This window comes from Adiantum capillus-veneris, chromosome 6, assembly GCF_014529385.1.
Source record: "Adiantum capillus-veneris isolate H3 chromosome 6, ASM1452938v2, whole genome shotgun sequence".
NCBI classification, from domain to species: domain Eukaryota; kingdom Viridiplantae; phylum Streptophyta; class Polypodiopsida; order Polypodiales; family Pteridaceae; genus Adiantum; species Adiantum capillus-veneris.
In genome coordinates this window covers 165,702,248-165,720,959 of record NC_140936.1, presented here as the reverse complement: position 1 = coordinate 165,720,959, position 18,712 = coordinate 165,702,248, and positions in this window count along the sequence as shown.

Below are 18,712 nucleotides of genomic sequence, written 5' to 3'. Positions count from 1 at the left end.
AAATAAGATTGCTTCAAAATAATTCCACTTGCAAAACAAGAACATCTTAATTCTTGAAAGTGGTTCATAGGATAAAGTATGGTTAAGATACTTGGATCAAAAGAGGGTGCTGGCCTTCTGATGATAATTTAATTTAATTATTATGCTAGTTTTCTTAAAAAATAGGATTTACTAGCTACTTTTACAGCCTATTATAATAATACCGCTTGGACTAGAAGGGGTGATGGCCTTCTGCTCTCAAGCCTAAAATGAATTTTATAAAATATTTTTGAAACACACATCTTACCAGATATGCAAAAATAACTGTCTCCAAGCCTCATCTCTTCTAGATATATATACTTGGTGAATTAAACTCTTCATGGATGGTAGGTATAAGTTTAAAAAGGTTTTAATTAATTAGGACATGAATAACAACTCATAGGTTCATTGATACCTGTAATACATAATCATTGGTAATGAATATGTTGCCTTGATGGATGCAAGTGAAGACTCTATCTTTACTTAGGATCTTTTTGGCTTTGTTGTTGTCTATCTCCATCAAACTTGGCCTTTGTCACTTTAGTATCAATTCTTCTTAACTATTTATGTACAAGTCACTAGAATGATACCTCTCATTCTCATTATGGTGTACAAAAATGAATCAAAGAGTGAGTCATTTTTGTGCTAATCCTTGTCCTTTGTCTAAAGCCATTTGTCTTTTAAACTGTTATGTTTTTTTGTTTGTAAGTATGACTTTAAAAATAGTAACACACAATGTTTCCCCAGCTTGCTGGGTAACTTTTGGGATGCGAGTTTTGTTGCATCTCTTATGTGAACAGTCTCTTCCACCTAGAAAAGCCTGAAAGCCTCTTGCAACCTTTGTAAAGAGAAAGACACTTGTATTGTGCATTGGCAGCCACCTTTTGTGCTCATGTGTCAAAAGGTTGCCTATTTGTTAAAGCCTATACAGAGACAGGTTCTACTGAATAATATCAAGCTTTATCATTTTCAAGTATAGTCTATATTGTATTGTCCAATAGTTTCTCTCTCAAGCTCTACACTATTCTCTCCAAGCATTCTTATGCCATGAATGGCACACTAACCTATCCACCTTAGCCCTACAACTGGTATCAGAGCATGGCTTAGATTAGAATTTCCTAATCTAATTAGATCCTAGGCATTCCCTTCTATGCTAGATTTTGTTGGTCTCTGCTAATTTCTTTTGTCTTGGGCAAGTTCATGGCTTAATTCCTAGAGCCACTACCCTTACATAAGTGATTGCAATAGGTTTTGGGCTCAGTAAATATGTACTATAGCCTAGTTTTTCTTTTTGCACTAATGGATTGCGGTAATTGAGCCCCTATCGTTCAATTCCTAGCTAATTATCAAAAAATTAGGATTAGTTAGGCTCTATTTTGCACTACCTTTGTGTGGATTTTGATTGATTTATTGCATAATTCCATTTGGATTTTATAATTGCCTATTTTGATTGTGCTTTGGAAGAGCTTTCAGCAGCACCCTTGATCTTTTCTTTTGGAGATGGTTAAGACTATTAATCACAATTTCCAATTTTGAATGTGTGTGTGTGGCTATAAGGACAAGGAGTGGGATCCACCCTAACAATCAAAATACTAAAAGAAAATTGTTTTTTGATCATTTGGGGGGACGTAGAAAGAGGTCCTCATGCCTGATCATCATTGAGCTCTTTCACTCTCTACTCATTTGCTGCCCTACCTGGTGCTCTCCCCTGCTTGCTTGGGCGTGCCCGTGAACTGCTCCTTGTTTGCGCCATTCACTGGCCGTGACTTGGCTTGTTTGCACCATTCACTAGCCACTACATGAAGTGGCCCTAACCTGCGGAGCCAGAGTTGGACTCTCAAACTCAGACTAACAAGCCTGGCTTTGAAATAGAGATTGGAAGAGAAATAGTTTAAGACATGTGAGTTATCGGCAGAGGAGCGTGTCAAGCAAAGGGGGAAAACACCCGAGAGATGCCATAAGATGGAAAAGGTAGCCATTAAAGCAGGGAGTCATCACCTACAGCCCACCTTCATCAGACCCTATTGTGCAAGCAAGCGGGGCCAGCAAAGCAAGTTGCTAGAGCGCTACAAGACGCCTCATGATGAGCTCATAGATCTTCAGCCGACTTCGGGCCCCGCATTACCTTGAGGTTTGTTGCTCATCATCTGCTCTACGCAGCTGCTCTCTAGCTTCAGCTCCTCGGCACCACCGACTTACACCTCCCAAGTGGGCCATAGCCCATGCTACAATGCAATGCCAGATTCACACTTTGCTTGTCGATCCTCTACCATTGTCAAGCACTGTCAGGCTTATTTCACCCCCATTTCACTGAATTTATTTAATTATTTCAAGGCCTTGTTCCCACATCCCCAAGCAAGGGCTCTTTTCACCGCCTCCGTGAATTTACTATCCCTTTTCTCTTTGAGCCTTAATTTCGATATTGCAAAGCCAGAGTTCCCACTACATGAAGACTTCATCCACCAAGAGCCACGACCACATCTTTAAGAAAATATCACTTTAGCATCTGAAATGAATGTATCATTTAGTATGGCACACATAAGCACAATACCAAGCAATTGTATGTATCAAACATGTCACAACCTTTCTCAAAATAAACATTATGTATGCAACACAAGTGCACCAAGGCACACGAGTTCCAAACACTGCCTGCACAATACGTGTATGGTAAGACCGCCCATAAGCACACACCCAAGCATCACATTTGACATGTATGTGTACTTTACATCATTGGCCATGAAGTTTTTGTCTTCTACAAACCGGACCAACAGCATCAATGAAGAAAATCAACATCAACATGGAGATGATGAAGAAAGAATGACACAGATGAAGCTTGGGACATCAAGAGGAAGGGACATATATTGGGGGACATTCTCCATCATATTTCAAATAAATCCTTATGCATAGCATAAAATAATTTGAGGGTTTTTTCCCACGCGGTTTTTCCCTCTCCATTGTAGATATATTGTGCATTATGTCTTCCGTTGCATTTTGCATTGGATCAAAATATCGACAACAACACCATCACAATGTGGCAAATCAACAACGACATATTGACTACTACAACAACTAGCGAACAAAACAAGGTACAATAATTTTTGCAAATTTGTGTGGGGGAGAAAAACCTCCAACAAATAGCAAACGACATGTGCTATGAGCATAATCTCTCTTGTGTACCTTACCCTCTATTTGTGCCAGGGGAGGCTTGTGTTTGCCTACACCCTGATGATTTGTGTGCCTACACCCTTTGTGTCTCGCGGAGGCAATTTTTGTTCAAGGGGAAGCTTGTGAATTGTGTGCCTCACCCTAGTGTGTTTTGAGGGGAGGATTGTGTGAGTGATATGCAACCAAAACCCACATAGGGGAGGATTGTTGGGATGCAAGTTTTGTTGCATCTCTTATGTGAACAATCTCTTCCACCTAGAAAAGTCTTATGTGTAGCCATGTGAAAAGTCTCTTGCAACCTTTGTAAAGAGAAATACACTTGTATTGTGCATTGGCAACCACCTTTTGTGCTCATGTGTCAAAAGGTTTCCTATTTGTTAAAGCCTATAGAGATAGGTTCTGCTAAATAATATCAAGCTTTATCATTTGCGAGTATAGTCTATATTGTATTGTCATTAGTTTCTCTCTCAAGATCTACAGTAACCTCTGCAAGCATTCTTATGCCATGAATGACACATTAACCTATCCACCTTAACCCTACAGTAACCAGGACGCTGGATTTAGAGATTTTTTGCCTACAAGATTTGATTGACCCACTGTCGTTAATTCCTTTTTAGGTTGAGAGGTAGTAGGTGGTCTTTTCTTTCCTTTAGATTGGATTCTTTCTCACAGCTACTATAGTCTTTGACTCTACTGGTTTTAGATTGCAAATTAATCTAAAAGTAATTACCCTAGTTTAATTAATTATTTTGATTTTTATGACTTTCGAAACATTTTTCTTGCAAACAAACTACTCTTGGTTGGACGTTTAGTTTGAGGACTATCCATTGAAACTTGTAAAAGCTTCTACAACTGATTATGAATGGCATGCATACTAGCTAAGAAAGCCTTAAAACTCTAATTGGAGTATGGTGCATGGGTTAGGGCAAACACACACACACACACACACACACACACTTGGTCACTCCATCTACTATGAATGTTCCACCCAGCTACACACTTAAACCTAAGCTACTATGATGGCTAATGATCATTTTGTCTTATAAGGGGCTATCTTATGCCTTTACTCTGAAGGAATTTTGATGGAAGCATAATGTTGCTGCCGAATATATAGTTCCACCTCCCCTGGGAATTACCTCCTATCATACTTGGATGGCTTAGATAAATATGCCTATTAGGACTCAATGTTACAATGTTTGGAGTATACATATACACATATCCCCTGTAAATACACCTTTATTGATCTCATTATCCTTGGGTTGGATATTGTGGCTTAAATGTGTCCTTTTCTTTTGCTGGTAACCCCTTGCCCAAACTCCTAATTTACAGTAGTTATATTAACTTGGCCCTAGCACTTAAATCTTAAAACTTGTTTCTCTCCTGTGACCGAACCCTTTTCGTCTTATAGCTCTTTGGGCTCTATACATCATGTGGAATATACCCTTTAGCATGGCTATATTGAGTCACCAATCTATGTTGGTGTGAATACCCCCTTTAAAAAGTACTCTCAATTGGAATACCCCCTTTAAAAAGTACTCTCAATTGGAATAATTATACATGCATAAAATTATACCAACGCTTTAAGGAGCCCCCCCTCCCAAGCGTGATGAGCCGTGCCATAATGGTTTTCTCTCACCTTTCCCTATGTAGTTGACACATCTCTACTGAGATAATGCATCCTATGTATTTCTCTACAACACCACTGTGTATTGCTCTCTCTCTCTCTCTCTCTCTCTCTCTCTCTCTCTCCCCCCTACACTTTGATCACATAAATACAGACTAGTGTGTGACGATGCACCACATGTTTATCCTGATTTGCAGTGGATTTTTGGAGCCTAGATGGCTGAGACACCTACACAATCGCATCATATGTAGATTTTGTTATCGATGCAAGAGGATGACGCCTCTCGGTTTGCCTTGAACCTGGCTACCTTGGTGCTCTATAAATGAGAGATACCTCCCCTCAGGGGTCTATGCACAAAATATAAAATTTACACCTTTATATACGTTTTAATATACATCAGAGTTGCGTAAGTGTTAGCATAGGGGAGGAGTTCTTAGTGCCCGACCAAGCATGGAGTTTAGGCCATGAGCCGGACTACATCCAGAGGCACCTAGCGACTAGTGCTACCCCTGAATAAGTGTTATGAATGAAAGCGTTCTCAAGGAAAATGTAACATTGTGGAGGGTGAATATATGTGTACACCACATTGAGAGAGAGAGAGAGAGAGAGAGAGAGAGAGAGAGAGAGAGAGAGAGAGAGAGAGAGAGAGAACATAGTGGAGGGTCAAATAGAGTGCACAGAGACATGAGAGAATGACAACAGAGGATCTTTAAAATGCCACACCTAGATGAAACAGGCAACCATATATTAATGCAATAACAAAATTTGGGTATACCATAACATCAAAAGGAATATGACAAAAATAACTAGCAGAGCACCGGACCCTGTGTATGGATCGACTGGTCCACCCATCCACTTTCGATCTACTATGGACAGAGAGAATTTCACTTTGCTGGGAGCGATCCAGAACACCTCCAACCTACCTGAGCTAGACGTAAGTTGAGGCCGCTTTGCCTCCCTCTATGAACCTGAATTCTGAAAGGAACCCAAGTACCATTAGGTGGTAGGGTATCAACACCAAACATACGAGTTTAGACACCACGCCTCTTCGATGCCCATCATTGGGTGTTTAAGCAAAGCCAAGGCAAAATATCGATGTGTTAGCCGTGTAGGTTGTTCAACCCCCGATGTACTAATCATGTAGATGAGCCTAACAAAAAGAAGAAGACCTAGGCAACACCCCCAATCCAGCAAAGCCCTAGGTCAACGACCCTTTTATCTAAGGCTAATCAATGTAGGTGCCCTAGTCTTGTAGCAACGCTACCATGATAATCATAACACGTGAGTACATCACAATTACACCTTCCATATGCACAAAAAATCTTTTCCAAGCAGTTAGACTGTACAGGGTCTCCACCCTTACACGTCTACCATAAACCATCCAAATCACTTCATGATCTTATCCCAAAACCATAAACCGTAATCCAATCACATCACCGGTGAACACTCCACCCAACTCGAGTGAGGCACAACCAACCCTGCATTACCACTTTAGAACATTATATGACTGTAAAAATTTTGACAGCATAAGCATATATCCAAGAAAAAAAAACAAGAGCCGTAATCCATGAGGAATCTCAGTTGTTATCCACAAATCATATTCTCACTGAACCAATTCCCACACTTGAAGTTTGACATATCCCCACTGCAATCAATCAGAGTCCACATACATGGCTCTTAAGACATGAGCTTTTCATGCATATAATAAGTCCAGCCAAAAAATAAACTTGATATAAAAATCCAATTTTGACAACATCTAACCATGCAAAGTTGATGCATCATATCTGCACTTCACCTCTCTAGCACATAGAGCTAGTTTTGACCTAGAAAGATGGAAATCAATCATAACCATGCACATGAGGCATACACATCTATCCATAAGGTTCCATACATCATATGATATCATTCCATCACTATAAACATGATGCAAAACAGCTCCGACCCGTAGGTCAACCATAAACCATAACTTCACACACATGCAAAAAACAACTTTTTACCATTTTTGGGAGCATACATAACATGCAAATGAAAGTATTTGACCTCAAATCAATGCATCAAGAGCAGCTCCATAATATAGAATAACACTCTATCACATCACTTTACTCATATGATACTCATAACAAACGATAATGGAGAAAGGAAGTCACTTTATTCATATCTGCATGTGCGGTTCAGGTTGACTAACCCTATATCCTCACATGAGTTTATGTACATATAATACTTGAAATAAACTCACCAAAATAAACCCTAAATCATATATAAATGGCTCAATTAACTCACGACGTCATATCGTAGGTAGCACCCCTACACGTGTAGGTAAACCCAGTTATGGAAGGATTAATAACTCGCATGCCCAAGGTGATAACGGATACTAAATACATTTATCATCAAGTTTAATCAAGCTTTTCAATTGGCTAAGTGGGTTTGTCCATCCGAAAAATCTATATAGTGGTTCTCCAAGGAGCCTGGGGTCCAAACTTTTGACTGTGTGCAGTGGGTAGCAAGCTGTTTTTTTAACCATATCTCTTAGCTCGTGCGTGAGTTGGACTGATTCATAACGTTTTATGATTTATGACCAAAATAGTGTTCCTACCGCTTTTATGACATGAAATGAAAAGTGCTTTTTATGCAAACATGTGATCATAAACATATCGTGTGCATAAATAAGCGTGCTAAACATGATAAAATAATCATGGGGCAACTTCTTATGTACTCAAAAAATCCATAAATGCACTAGTATATGAAAAAACAATCACCAAGAGGGTGTCTACTCAGAAAAAATGACATAGAGAGAGAGAGAGAGAGAGAGAGAGAGAGAGAGAGAGAGAGAGAGAGAGAGAGAGAGAGAGAGAGAGAGAGAGAGAGAGAGAGAGAGATGATGATGATGGCTGTGGAGTTTAGAGCTTCTCACCGTGCTTTAGAATTGATAAGGGGCTATTGAAAGGCTTCTTGCTTTTCCACAAGAGAGCAGTGATAAGAGCTATGTAGAGGTGTTCACCGCGAGAGCTTTCGGAGAGCGCGTACATCGTGAAACGAGAGAGGAGATAGTAAGCAAGTAGAGAGACAGTATCCTTCTTCTTCTTCGTCTTCTTCCCATAAATGAGAGAGAAGAGCTTACGGAGATGGTGATGAAGAGCTTGCACCACTCCGTATAATAGGTAAGTATTTCCTTGCGATAGTAGACGCAACAGATGGCACTGAAAACTGAGCACTCCCTCTGCCAATTTACAAGCACTGCAGTAAGCCATAGTGATGCCCAAGCCAAAACTAGCCCTAGTTTTTTTGCATGGAATAGTTGAAAGCTTTTGGGTACTTTGCTAAAAACATGGCTTGGCTTTTGGTGGTCAACTCTCCCACTTACCATTCAATGTTTACAGTTGTTAAGGCGGTTACGCCGCTAGCGGAAGCTAAATAGCGAGAACTCAACCAACAACAGAATTTGTCAGACGAGGACGGAGCTTGACCCGCAGGCGCATGGAAACAACTAGGTAGGTGTCAAATCACCTACTCGACCTTCTAATGACAATCACTACTAAGGAAATCAAATCTAAGTTCAAAAATACGCAAGTGACTAAAATCCATACTACGAACGAATGCTATACGAAACAGGATCTAGAATCATTGAATCGATCTCAAACTCAAGGGGAAGTCTATACACTAGGTAAGAACAACACCCTAAAGACTTGAACTGCACATTCAACGTATAACCACTCCGTGCGATAAACGCGTATGAAGACAGGCCAAGATATACAGGTGACCGAAACTTGACCCCGATGGTACTAATGTGTAGCTCTACTCGTTGTGGTTCTATAGATATGCTGCATGCTCAATTCCGACACACCAGTTGGAAGAAAACTCACACCGAAGCTCGTAGGAACTTACCACACATAGAAGCTGATAGCGCGCACTCTTGGTATTTGTGCGTAGCTCTCGCCGTTGCTAACACAATGGCGGTGTCACTTCTCCAATGGCGGCTCCATAGCTCGCGTAGCAAGTAGATAAGACTCTCTCTCACACACACTCTCTCTCAGACACAGTCACGGCGCTCAAAAACTCACTTTGATTAATAATCTTCCCCTTAGGTTACAAAAACTTTGGCTTATATACCTCAGCTTTGGAGATGAGAACATCTCTAACTAATTACATCAGCAAGTGAAATTACTTCGGGATTACAAGCTGGAAACTCAATTGAGTCCCGTTACTTAATGAATGGCTCAAATCAAAATTAATGTCGGAAAGACATTTATTACAATCAATGGTTACAAAATGATGAGTGTGAGCAAAAATGTGGGTGTGATCCTCTGCTGGCTCAACACTCCCCCCCCTCCGCGTTTATGTCGTCCCTGACATGACTTTTATGCTTGGTCAATAAAGTCCTGTCGTCTTGAGCATCTGCAAATGTGATTCGTATCGTAGGTTGCCGATGGTCAAGGTTGGGCCGAATATTTTGCTTTCGTGGGTGAAAAAGCGGTGTAGAAAGCTTCTTCGAATGTTTGCATGTGGAAGCTAGGCAAAAACATAATCCTTTGGTATAGGAGGTGTAACACTTTTGGAGAAGGCTACAATGAAAGATCGTACATCATATCAGACACCGTGTCGGCCGTCGATAGTAGACTCGAGGTCGTGGCTTTATCTGGCGTGAACACTTCAATGCAAGCTAAGAGAGTCCTGCAGATTTTCTTGAGCATCTGACATGAAAGATCAGGAGAGCCAGTAAAGAGCTTGATGGTTCCCGTTAGGGTTTTCACCATGTAGGCTTTACCTATTCTCTCTCCTGCCTTTGGTCTTGGCATCCTGGGATAATTAAGCCAATTTGGCTTCTTTTCTGCAATCCTGCCATGCTCTTTCCAGTTTCTGACTCTTGGCACCGGGCAGAAGGTTGCATCCTCCCGGATCTCCTTTGGTGCCTCCACGAACTAGATGAGGTAGGCTGGGTATTTGTTCAGCCAACCTTTCCTCCATCTAGGTTGTGAATCTACTATCTTCTTTGATTGTTCCTCCTTTGTGATGTCGCCTTCGTAAAGAGCGACATACTGCTCCCCTTCTAGTCTCTTTTTCGTCTTTAGCACTTCAAATTTCATCAAAGGGAAAGGCAGGCTGGGTTGCATCCACTGTTCATGGAGAACTTTTGTGTCTAGTCCCTGAAGTCTAATGGAGATTAGGAGTCTCCTCTCCCATTCCATTTCCGCCTTGGCACTCTCCTCTGCTGACTTTTCTATTTGGTCATGGAGCCTTTGTTCTTCTTCTTCAGACATTCTTGAAGTCGAGGCCACCTCTTGAGCTGGGGCTGGATCTTCAATTGTGGTTGCCTCTCCAGTTTCTGGTAGCTCTATGGCTGCTCCACCTGATTCTTCTTGTGGTGTCTCTGTCTCTCTTCTTTGTTGCTCTTGTAGCTCTTGGAGCTGTTTGCGGAGGGCCTCATTCTCTGTCCGTAGTGTTTGATTTTCTAATGTGAGCCTCTCCTCTGCGGACAATGATCCCTCCGCAATGTGCAACCTTTGCACTTGCTCTAATCTTAGCTCTCTTTGTAAGCTTCGGACCTTGTCTTCCAAAACTGGTACGATAGCTCCCTCTTGTTCGGTTCCTGCTCTGCTAGCTCTAGGGGTAGACCCGAGTCTAGTGATTGTTCTTTCTTGGAGCTCGACTCTTTCCCTTAGCTCAATGAGCTCATCCTTAGCCGCCTCCAACTCATCCTCTGTCCGCTCCCTTGCTTCATGTGCACTTGTTACTTCTCTTGAAGCCTCGGCTAGTTAGAGTATCAAGCCGTCTCTCTCGTTTTCCGCGTCATAGAGTGATGCGTTATGACTTTCAGATTCAGTCATAGCATTCTCTAAATTTCTCTGCAACTCCGCTTCCCTTTGTTTGGCTGTCTCAATCTCTACTTCCTTTGCCTTGGACCTTTCTTTTATCTTGCTGAGCAGTTCATGCGCCATGTCCATGTCTTTTTCATCATCATCTGTCAACTCTAAAGCTCTTTCCGCCACCACCTCCACTGGATTTGGCTCTTCTAGTATTTTCAGTTCGTCCAGTTTCTCTTCACTTTCTTTTTTACTCTTTGTCTTTTTCTCCGTCCCTCTCCGTTCATCTTGATTTTGTAGGGTGATCCCATAAACTGCCTCAAGGGCCTCTTCTTCAGTGTATCCTATCTCTACCAGATCCTCATAATCATTTCTCCTTTGCTGAACTGGATCTATCTTCTTTTCTTTGGTCTCGGCTTCTGGCTTTTCCAAAACATCTGTGTCCACCTCTACTATGGTCTCTTCCACAATTTTTTTCGTCTTCTTCGGGCTTGGTACATCAGTCATAGAGGGATGTTTGTCCTTAGCTTCCTTGGCTTTCCCTTTTTCGGCTTTCCCATCTTTCTCTTGAGGCTTAGTAGACCCATCTACTTTCCTTTTCCCCTTGTCGTCCTTTTTCAGCTCAGCTTTTAATTGTTGTACCTCCTCTTCAGTGTATGGCTCGATAGGTTGCTGCTCCAAAATAGCCTCTGACTCCTCATAAGCTTTAATATATTGATCGTATTGATCAATATGTGGCCTGGCCGAGCTAGTTCCGACTTTAGTGGGGTCTGGCACCCACTTTTCTTCAAAGTCACCCTTTAGAGCTCCTTCCGCTCTAAACTGCTCCACTAATCTTTCCATTCTTGCCGCTTTCTGACTTTTGGTTTGCTTGGGAGCAACCTTCTTCTTTACTTTCTTCTTAAGTGGCTCGTCCACATCCTCTTCAGGTTCTGAAACTACTTCTAGTTTCCGGCGTGCTCTTGTGGATGCCCTCTTGGATACTTCGGGCTGTTCTTCCTCCTCGTCGGCTTCTCTAAGCCACTCATTCTGGGAGGGAGCCTTTGGCCACTGATCTCTAGCTCCAATAGCTTCATAAGCTATTCTTGTCAGAATTTCCGCTCCTCCTATGTATTTTGGCTTCTCGTTGTGCATGGCAATTACTTGCTCGTGGATGTGTTGAGTGTAATTCACCTCTTTTGGCATATTGCTCTTTAATGCCCATGTGATGGTGGTTGCAATGGCATGGGGTGGTGTCGTATACTTTTGCGGTCTTTTACTGCAAACATGAAGAAATTGGTTGTACAGTCGGCAAAGGGTTGCCGCTCTTGGGTCCTTCATATCTCCATAGGTCGCATTCTGTTTCTTGGGCCCATAGACCTCTATGGCCTCCCTTCTTTCCCTGACCGAGCTCCCTTTGTTGTGCAACTTCAATGCGTCTGCAATTAGCTGTGGAGTGATCTGTACTTCTACCTTCTCTCCATCCATGGCTGTCAATGTGGCTTTTCCATCCTTCTGAATGGATGTTGCCAACTCGTACACTCTTCTTGTATCCACACCTGATGGTCTCGAGGTGAAGAAAATGTGCAAGTCTGCCCTTTCCAGGTACCTGCTGATGTCTTCTGACCTGCTATAATCTACCAATTCCTGTGGGATCATCGGTACCTCCACCGCTTGCCCTTGAGGATCTCTGAAAGTCCCTTGGTAGATCTTTATTCCCTCTTTCTCCAATACTGCTTCCTCCACCCAAGTTTTGGTTGGCTTGAGCGTTTCTGCTGGAATGTCTAATGGTTCCGCTTCTGCAATAGCATCTTTGATTGTCGGTCTTTTTCTCTTCGTTGCCGATGACTTGGTGGAATCCATGGATCCTGTAACTCCAATTTCAGAAGTTAGCTTCTTTTTAGTACTGAAAGCCGAAATGAAGCTTTTAACTATCCAAATGACTTGAAAATTGAAACATGAGCTATTCAGGGCCTAAGGATGCAAGGTAGGTGAAAAAATATGCAAAATGGGCTCAAAATCATGCTGGAGACATCATACGCGTATGATGTCTTTTGTGTCAAAATGACTTCATATTGGTTGGGCTTGTAGCTGATAGTGTATACATGATTATCATATGCTTGGATTTGAGTTTGGATCCCATTTGGTCAAGTTTTGGCCAATTTAGTCCAGTTCCGGCTCTTGGCAAAATTTTGAAAGGGAATTGAATTTTATGATCCAAATTGGATAAAACTTGGTGGTTCACTTTCAAATTGCATGTAGATCACTTCTGTTTGGTGGTTGAAGCCCTGAGGTGCCAAAATCACATAGTGAGACGTCATACGCGTATGATGTCTTTTAGTGTATTTTTGGACCAAATTTCTCTATAAGCTTGGATTTGGCTTTAGATAGGCTTAATCAGTGGATTTATGAAGTTTGGATAGATTTTGGGCTAAAAATGGCTCTGGAGACATCATACGCGTATGATGTCTTTTTTCATCAATTTTGCATGGGATTGGTTCTGTGGACTCCCCATGTACTAGTGAAGGACTGTTCCTACTCAAATCTTGGTTTGGACTTGAGTATGTTGGATTTGGGCCAAAAATAAGCTTTAGGTGAAGGATTTTCCCTCAATTGGGCTAATGGGGTGATCCTCTTGACCAAATGGTTCCAAATTTCATATGTAGCATGTATTAGATATATATAATGGATGTATGATGACAAATGAGCATTTTTGGCTCTGTAAGTGCAAATAGACATCATACGCGTATGATGTCTTTTGTGTCAAAATGGTGCTTTTTGGTTCCAGATAGCTTGTAGATGTGTTTAACAACAATCCTACAAAGTTTCAATGAGTTTGGAGTTATTTTGACAAAATTAGGACCAAAAATCAATTTCATGGCCTACCTTGCGTCTTTTTGGTTTTCCTTGGGTTTTCTAACTCCAATTCTCATGATACTTGGTTCATTGGATTTGATTAACATGTGGAATGAGGCTATGCACTCAAATGTTGAAATGGATGTGAAATTCATGCTGTGAGACATCATACGCGTATGATGTCTTTTCTTGAAATGTTGGTCTTTTTGTGCAAAGAATGCTTTGTGCTGGTGCCCTAAGCCCTGCTAACTAGTTTTCAACTTAAAAAGTCATCAGTTTAGCTAAAAAGCCCCCTTATAGGCATTTCAGTCTCCGAAGTCATCTTTTTGCCTTGGAGTTGAATTTCTTCAACTTTTCTTCTCGAGAGTTGCATTTCCAGCTCATTGGATATGTTGTGAAGCCATCTATTTGGTTGAACTTGACTTTGGCTCCCCGTTCTCCAGCTTTCTCCCTTTGGTTGCCCGAAAGCGTCTTTTTCACCATCGGTAAGTGAATAAGCTTTCTTTTGGGTTTTGCTTGCAAACATAAGTCATTGATAGTTACTCGAAGCTGCTTGTGAAGTTTCATTTCATTCGGTCGTCAATTTCAGCCGTTATGCCAAAATGACTCTTTGTGTGTCCGCAGTCAAATCGGTTGTTCCGACCTACTTTTTGTGATTCAAACTTGGATATATTCTATGGTTGCATTGTCCTTGATGTGGTTGAACTTCCTGTGAATTTTCGTGATGTTTCGACAACTTTTTCCTGTTTGCCTCTTGCAGGCTCTGTTGACCTAGGGTTCTTCCAGTCGTTCTTTCTCGAGCTTTGAGTGTTAGAAACCCATATTCTATACTAGGGTAACCCACCTATAAGTTCCTGCAAGGTTTGGTTAGGCGGTTGTGCCACTACCTAGCATTCTACCCCATTCCCCGTCTGCTCTTGTTTCTTGGTTTTGGTCAGTTTTCGCGACAAAAGTTAATGATAAGCATCAAAAGCTTATGGCAACGAGTCTACCTCTCATGTTTGGTGTCCTCTGAGCTCTCGTGGAAGTCGTAGAAGGTCGTAGAAGATGTGTGCTCCTGTGGCTCTCTGCTCTTCTCCAAGAAGGTAATAGTGTGAATGAGCTTGAAAGTGATGTGAAAAATACTTGACTTTGGACTTCCCGGTTCACTTGCCACCAAATTTGTCATGTGCTCCTATCTCGTTGTGAGATGCGCTTTAGGATCTGAAATTTCCCAAATCGGACTCCGTTTGACTTGTTTTCTTAGAATTCCGTCCACTTGCCAAAATTCTGCCGTTTCGGACTTTCCGCAACTTTTTCAGAATTGTACCCAACTTTTACCATGGGTTGCCCTTGTCATTAGGACCATCACCGTCTATTCTTTTCTTTTTTCCAATCTCATTTCACCTGCTTTTTTCTTATTTTTCTTTTACTTTTATTAAGAAAATCATAACAAATAAAGGAAAATAGCAAATTGAAGCCAAAAAATTCCAAACATACACAATAAATAGCTGGTAACCCTGTGTATATGAATATACACTTATTTGTGATTTCTGGACTTGGATTACCACTTTTTTCCACTTTTTAGCTCCAAAAACACTCTTATTTAGTGATATTTACACGTCTAGAGACGTAAATTCATCATTTGATCTCTTCTTGTTGCAAAACAAGGTATATAAGGGCATAAATATTATCAATATCCGCAATCAAACATAAAAATTGCAAAATCATGTAAGACACTGCCCTTGTAATATAATTTTTGTTTTTCTTTGTTTTTGTCGCTTGTAGCTGCTTTGTAGCTCCTGTATACCTGTATACCTCCCCCCCTCCTAGTCTGAGTCCTCCCGGACGACTATGAAGTGTCTGTGGGTGAAGCATTGTAGTTGTTTTGGTCATAAGTTCCCAATGCAATTGTAGAGCGATGATACAACAGTCTTCCCAATAAAGCTGCTCTTTGTTTGATTGAAGGATTGGTGGTCGGGTTTTGGGTTGGTTTTGGCACTTCGGTAGTAGAATCAGTAGATGGATTCTTCTTTACCTTGTTATTCTTTTTCAAAATCCAAATCTGCTTCCGCTTCGCTTGTGCTTGCCACAAACTCTTTGCGACCCAAACCTGCTTTGTTCTTTGTGTTGATTTCCTTGCCTTGAAATACCTAGGAGTTTCCGTGGATTGTACTGAAGGGAGTTCCTGTTTATAAATCCTTGGGATCCAAATTTGCTTGCTATAGCTTTGTGCCGTCATGAACTTCTTTGGAATCGAGATCTGTTTCACTGTCCTTGATTGTCTGGAATCACTCTATTGTCTGGTATTGAAGACTCTGTTTTCCACCTTTGTGTTCTCTGGCACAACCTTTTTGGTCTCCATACCAACTTTGACTCCGTTTTTTCCCAAGGTTGAGCTGTTATATTATTGCTTGTCTTCCTTATCCAATGTTGAGAGTTCCTCGTCGAAGAGAAATCCAGTTGTATAGAAACTTTTGGTTGCCATTGCTTCTTCTTTTTCTCTGGTTGTTGTTTACCTTTGTTCTTGGATTCTTCCTTTGGAGTTGGCTCTGCTCCTTTGGTGAACTTAACTGATTGACTTTGACCTTCGTATTTGATAAGCACTGATTTAGAACTCCAATCAATCATTGCATTGTATTGCTTCTGCCATGGTTGTCCTAGCAATAATGGATGTTGTGTAGCTTGGTCTTCAACCACGTAAAACATATGAGGATACACATACTGGTTAATCTGTATATGTAAAACTCTGCATCCGACAGTTTTGATTGAATTCTCAAAGTAACTCTTTAACTCTTGCTCGGCAGTTTGTAATTTAGTGTCATTTGTCAATTGTCTATACAAACTGAATGAAAGTAGGTTAGTTTGAGCTCCTGAATCCAATAGTGCTCTAGCTTTGATTTGGTTGGTTCCTACTTTGCATTCAATGATGGGTTCTTCTTTGTCATTATCCATTTCTGTTATACTGACTGTGTTTATTCGTATTGCTCCTTCATTGCACTGTTTTTGACGCTGTAGTCTTCTTTTCTCCATTCTTTCCTTCGCCTCGGCTTGCGCTTCCTCCACAATATTTTTCTTTTTCTGGACACGCAGCTTTTCTTGATGTATTTTGAGAAGCATGTCTTGGGTTAGCGGCAAAAGATACTTTTTCACTCTGCATCTACTAATCCAATTGGGCATTTCTTCTCTGTCTAATGTAGCAAGCTTGACGGCTCCACTTGGTGATAGATCTTTAATCACCAGAGGTCCCATCCCTCGCTTTTTAAGCTTCTTAGCATGCTGTTTCAGAGTGTAAACTAGGACATAGTCCCCAACCTTAAACTCTTTAGTCCGCACATGCTTATCAAAAAATTCCTTTTGTCGCCTTTTTTGAGCGTAGATAGAAGCTACTGCTTTTAGGCTCGTCTAGCTTTTCCAGTGTATCGTTCTTTTCAGTTTCTTTTTCGAGTGTAGTTCTCAGCATGAAGTACGGAACCACGTCGTACCCGTCCTTGTCGCAAAATTTCGTTGTGGGACCATCCGGAATTGCACAAACATCTAGGGTTGCTAGAATGTGTGTCTATTCTAATGGTTCAAGCGTGTCCTCTGGAAAGGGTTCTCCTATATAAGTTTCGTCTTCGATAGCCCTTTCTAAAACATATTCTTCTCACCTCAGACTTCCACATTTTGAGGCTCCACACATCTATAACTCCTTGGGCTTACCTAACCAAGCTGGAAATTCGGATCCCGCCAAGGTAGCTGAATCAAACTTCTCTACTGGTGTTCGGTTCACATCTTTGTAGCTATGGTCTCTCAGGTTCACACGTGTAGTGGTTTCCATATTTCTCAGGTATATGTGATCGTAGCCCCAATCGTGGACCATTTTCAACTGTCTCATGAATGGTCTTCCCAGTATGATATCATAGTTATTCTCCTTGCCAAAATCGACAATAGCAAAAGTATGTTCGTATTCAATGCCGCAAGAAGTTACTACGACTTTCTCTAATAACCCCATAGGTTTCTCCATGTGTCCATCTGCTAATTGGAGTTTCAACCTAGTCTTCCTTATTGCTGGTTTCCATCATTTTTTCCAGATTTCTTTTGTAGCAATGGCTACCCCAACTCCGCTGTCTAGTATTGCCATCGTGTTCACTCCTTGGAATTCAATTGGTAAGGTTGTATTCCCCTCTTCACCTTCGCAATACTCTCCGACCTTGTTTAAGGGTACAGGCTTAGCGTTCTTTTGTGGTTTGCTCAGCTCTTGTATACCCTCTTGCAGTCTTGATGTTGGGTCTTTTATCCCAAATTTCTCCAAGCATTTTCCTACATTGGTCCACATATGTGGTCTTAGCCTCAAAAGCTCAGCTAGAGTGATAGTGCATGTCACTGGTGTTGACAAGATCTCTATCAATCCTTGCGAGTCCATGACTTTTTCTGATGAGATTCTTCGTGAGGGAAGTGCTCTAATCTCGGATTTTGCTTCATACTCTCCTAAGTATGAAGGTAAGGTATTCAGTGAATGAGGTTTGCTCTCCATTGTTCTAACAGAGCCCCCATCTCCCCAGTAAGATTGCAGATCCAAGTCCACTTGAGATCCTGCCTCAAATTCCACTATGGGAGGATTCCTAATGTCCTTTTCCCAATTTGTCTGATTAGCTTGGCAACTTAGCTCGTTTGCAAAGTTTGCCTCTCTCACTTGTTTCCAAAATTCATTGTAATCCTCATCTCTTCCGTAAATCCTCTGTATGACTGGATGAAAACTCTCTATCTCCTGATCAGTTGTGTTCAATACTATGCGGTCATCCTTGTGTGTATTTTCAGGCTTTTGTGCACTGGGAGTCTTTTCAGCTACCCGTGAAATGATAGTCTCTTGCTGAATTGGGTTTTCCGTTCCACAATTCATTGCTTCTCTTGGTGGTTCTAATAAGGCTTGTGCAGTCTCGATCATTCTCTGGCACATTTCAAGTCTCTGCTTTTCCAATTCCGCGTTTGGGTATGTCATCCACCTCTGTTCTTGTGTTTGGTTGTTCTTTAACCTAGCTTCGTAAGCTCTCATCAGTGCGTCCAATGGTTCGTGTACTTTGTCGACTAGCACTGATCCCCTTGAGCTTAAGCTCGTTGTTTCTTTGATACTCTTTTGTTTCGTTCTTTCCGGGCTCATCTCTCGTTTCCCGTTTTGACTCTCAAGTTTTTCTAATCTATCTTTAGTTCGCTTTAGTTCCTCAGCTAGAATAGCGTCTTCACGTTCTTTTCTCAACTTCATGCGTGCTTTTCTAGCTTTCCATGTGTTTCTCTGACTCCGCGGTCCTTGACT